The sequence below is a fragment of the Cebus imitator genome, unplaced genomic scaffold (assembly GCF_001604975.1).
Source record: "Cebus imitator isolate Cc_AM_T3 unplaced genomic scaffold, Cebus_imitator-1.0 Scaffold195, whole genome shotgun sequence".
NCBI lineage: Eukaryota > Metazoa > Chordata > Mammalia > Primates > Cebidae > Cebus > Cebus imitator.
Genome location: NW_016107510.1, coordinates 3,081,989 through 3,086,867, shown reverse-complemented (window position 1 = coordinate 3,086,867; position 4,879 = coordinate 3,081,989).

Sequence of the window (4,879 nt, the reverse complement as noted above, 5' to 3'; positions counted from 1 at the left end):
CAAAAACCTTTATTTGCCATGCTCTTTTTACAAAATACATAGTACTCAGCTACTGACAAGGACTCACATGCCTGATATTTTAATCCCAATTAAATATAATTTTAGGCACTAAGTTAATTTAGACAAAGTGAAATCCTTGTTGCAATTCTCCTTGAAATATTCTCATTTATAAAGGGCTTGTTGAAATGACTTGGCTTCGGACATGACACGCAAGCAAATTTCCTTTGCCACTGTCTTCTAGAAAATCGTATACATTTTTATATATTGAATTTAGAATTGCAATTAAATACAAATTGAAATCTTTTTGCAGAAACATATGCCTTCTTTTGGAAATGTTGTCAATAGTCACAGAAAAATGGGGTAAGAGTATTTTTAAAAGTGCTATAAGAAAACAATGGAAAATGACTTAGATATTTACAAGAAAGGAATGTGGGCCCAATCCCAGGGTCACTGTGAAGCCGATGAGGGCCATTTTACAGGAGCCTCCTTTGACCCCTTCTCTGCTCCAGCCTTCAATTACTGCTGGCAGATAACCCAGACTCATTACCACACTTTGTTCAAAACTTGCTCTTAGGAAAAAGATATGCCATATTTTGTTTTGAGCTAAGATAGTAGTTTAATTTTTTTTTTTTTTTCTGAAATCAGTTCTTAGAATCCGCTATATAAAATAGGTAAAAGTAGGATCTACCCTGTTTGAAGCCAGAATGGTGGCTGCTTCCACAGAGTTACTCATCAGATCCAATTTCTCATGTGGAACCACTGTTGCCCAACACCCAAATCCCAGCCCCAACCCCAGGCCTCTGAGGGATTCCAGGGAGCTGAGATTGAAAATCACAGCCTTAGAGCATCAATAACCAGTAAGGCTGAATATAGTTTCCCCTCATGTAGCTGTAGTATTTTAATTGTGACAACGGAGTGAATCTAACTGAAATGTCAAATAGTGGCAAGTTGGTAGCTGAGAGATTTTGAGGTTAGAGTCTTTGGGCTCACTCCTAAAACCCTACCCCATAGGCAGCCACCTACTCTACATACTTTTAAATGGCAGGATCTGCTGTACCTTACATTGGAAATTTAAAATATCTCCAAAAAAATTATTTTCTTAGGTCTACCTTTTTTGGGCTTAAAAAAATATTTGATTTTTGGTCCAGTTACCATTTAGATTGATGAAGTTTAGGAATTATATAATCTAGGCTGGGTGCAGTGATTCATGCCTATAATCCCAGCACTTTGGGAGGCCAACGCAGGTGAATCATGAGGTCAGGAGTTCAAGACCAGCCTGGCTAAGATGGTGAAACCCTGTCTCCACTAAAAATACAAAAATTAGCCAGGAGTGGTAGTGGGCGCCTGTAATCCCAGCTACTCAGGAGGCTGAGGCAGGAGAATCACTTGAACCCAGGAGGCAGAGGTTGCAGTGAGTCGAGATTGTGCCACTGCACTCCAGCCTGGGTGATAGAGCGAAACTCCGTCTCCAAAAAAAACAGAATTATATAATCTATTTTTACTTAAGCACATTTTCATTTCCTGGGACAAAATTTAGTTTAGTGGCCCCTTACTTGTTAAATAATATTTAAAGACATCTGTGTTAGGTATTAAAACACTTTTTCTTATATAGTATATAGTATAAATATATGAAATTTTAATTCTTGTTGCCAGAATCCCAAATTTTAGTATTTGCTTTGTGATTGTTACTTTGAATATTAAAATTTGATAAGTTTACTGTTTGATTTATATTATATTATATATTTGAGAAAATATAAAAATATGGATATTCTAAAAACTATCTTGCAAGTCTATAAAAATGGAAAAAGTAGTACATGTATTTTATTTAGTGCACAAATAATGTTAATTGAATTAAAGGTGATTTTCTGTCTTTGAAAGTGACTTTGAATTGTGGTTGTATAAATATTTTTTTCCATGGCTAATTAGCTTCTTACATAAGAAAAATATTTTACTTTAATTTTGTGTTCTTTGATTTAGGTAAAAAGTCAACTGTACAATATTTTTCTATGCCTTTAAGATTTATATATTGGAAGTTTTTTAAATTTTATATATTAGAGCTTCTACTATTAGCTAGAATAGTAAAGTTTGATATCTGTAGTTAAAAATGTCATTGGACTTGATTTCTAAAGATTTCCCTGCCCCTTATGAATAGAGGTGCCTTGGTGAAGTCACTTAACCTTTCTGAGAGTCACCTGTAAAATCCAGTTGCTTTGAGTATTGAGCGAGTTCATGTAGATGACAGTGTGTCTTGCACTCTGACTTATGTGTGTGTGGTGGATGCTGTGCCATACTGCCCAGATTCCCTTTCAGGAAATCTGAGATACCCATCCCTCTCCGTGCCAGTGCCACAGCTACATCCTTCTTAGATAATTGCCCTCAGAGTAAAGGAGCTGCTTCTCCCAAGATTAGGCTCCCACCCTCAGGGCAGTCTGCATCCAACATTTGGTTGGTACACAGATGCAAAGGCATGTCCCTCTTCCCTTGATTCTGGATAACCTTAAGTGCCTTCCCTACTCTAGAGCTTCCACTAGAGGCCTTTGCTGCAAATGCATCACAGTTCAACTCACCCTGCCCATCTGCCCATTTCTTCCACTCATTCCCTCACCAGCATTGGAGAGAGTTCTCAGTAAACTTCCTGCAGGCAAACCTTGGTCTCAGAGCCAGTTTCAGGGAACCCCAGTCCAAGACAACACGTAAGTTAACCGTATATATTAATTATGTGTTTAATTATGTTCACCTGAAATATGCCAGATAGTTTTGTGTGGCTATTTTATATTCCTTTCCTTCACCAGACCTCCAGTAATAAATCCTGTCACAGTACGGCCAACCAACTTTGGCAACACACTGCAGTGTCATTTTTCTATTATTGCCTCTTGACAGCATTGCAGCATCCTGAGGCATTTTGAAGCTTAGGTGTTTGGCCTTCTGCTCATGCACATAAGAGCTTCCTGGGTGGTCTGCCAGTGGTTATGGAGAGTTTGGGAACCTGCTGCTCCCCAACAGCTAGTTCTTAACCAGACTTATAGCATTAAAGGCCAGATAATGGTACGGAGTTAGGCCTTGCACAAGTCCTTAGATAGATGTCATAAGTGATCCCAGGCAAGCTCATCAAAGAACCACATTGGCTCATAACTGCCCATTCAGGTCAGCTTTCTTTATACAGTTTAAGTTTCCCTATATAGTTTAAGTCACTGTCTCTAAAATTAAAATATTTTTAGTACTTTGTTGACATTTTTATGACTTCACAAATACTCCATGTGAACAGTTATATTTATATTTATTTATTTACATCCATAAATGCAAACATGTTTCTGAAATATTAGCCTACCTACAAAGTTTATTTCCCAGTCCTGCTAATAAACAAAATAGCAAATAGCGTAACTCTGAATGGACAACAGAAACTGCCCATCTCTCACCATGTCAATTGTTAATACTCTGGTTTGAGCCAATGTCACCCTGGCTTCGTATTGCCTTTGCCTCCTACAGTCTACTCTCAAGGCAGCAGCCACAATGATGCTTGTAAAAATGTGTTAATAAGTCAGATCCTTTTACTACACTATTCCAAACCTGGCAACAATTCATTCTCTACCCCTTATCTCTCTGATTTCTTATTTACTTTCTCTCCCCATCACTCTGCTCCAGTCACACCAGCTTCCTTACGGTTCCTGGAACATACTGGACACGTTCCTGTCTTACTTCATTGCTCTGGCAGCTCCCTCTGCATGCAGTACTCTTCTCCCAGTTGGCTGTTGGACTAACTCTTTTACCTCTAAATCTTTGCTCAAATGTTGTCTCTCTTTGAGGCTTATCCGGATCACCCATTTCGTGTGATGACTAGCAAATCCATCACACTCGTTGATCCCAGGCCTATATCTCCTGCCCTGCTGTACTTTTTCTCCTTTACACCACCTTCTCCCTTAGATGGGGTGCATTTACCATGAGCTAATGAAGCCTAAGCTTCATGGCCCCTTCCCTGCATAATTCCCATAAAATTTGCAAACATAATATATTTTAGCTTTAATAGGTTAACTCCGTTGTCTCTTTACACTTCAATATTTCTTTTCTTTCATACCTTCTTTTGTACCATGTGGTGTTGAATGACTGCAGACATTTTTGTTGAGGTATGACTGAAGAGAAATTAAGTTAGGGATACATTGAGTTTGGGTGTAGAGGAATACTCAATGTAGGGATACATTGAGTTTGGCTGTAGAGGAATCTAATTAGTGTTTTGCTGTCACTTCTCTGTAAATTCAGTTAGTGCTAGCCATTTTGGTATGGAAAGGGCTTCCAGGAAGACAGCTTCTGCCTGTTGACCCAATAGTGTACTGTCTTCTGATTGGTACACTAAAGTGGCTGGCACCAAATATATGTGAGTGGGTGGTGGAAGAGAAACATGGTGTGAAATTAACAGAGCCAATTGGTAGAAATTTTTTTCACATTTTATAGCTCAAATTTTAAAGAAATCTGATTGAGGTTTTCCAAAATTTGGCATGAATCCTAAACTTTTAATGGAAATGGCCAATAAAGTTGTAATGCCAAAAGAAACTTCTAATAAAGAATAAAATAATTGTTTTTGATTAACCATTCTAGAGATAAGGGCAGATTATCTTCCTGTTCTCTCTATAGAAAATGTTACAGAATTACTATATGAAGAGGCGATCAAAGGCAATGCAGTAAAAATAAATGTGCTTTGGATAGTTAATGAAAATATTTTGTGACTTTTTCAGAATTTTTAATGTTTTTGCTATGTATCAGCTTTTTAATGTGTGTAAGTTGTTTTCTTATGCTGAGTAGTTCATAACTAGTTTTGCATTAGTAGTTTTGCATTGTTTTTGTTAAAGAAGACCGACCAAATTGTATAAACTTCAGGTCTTACAAG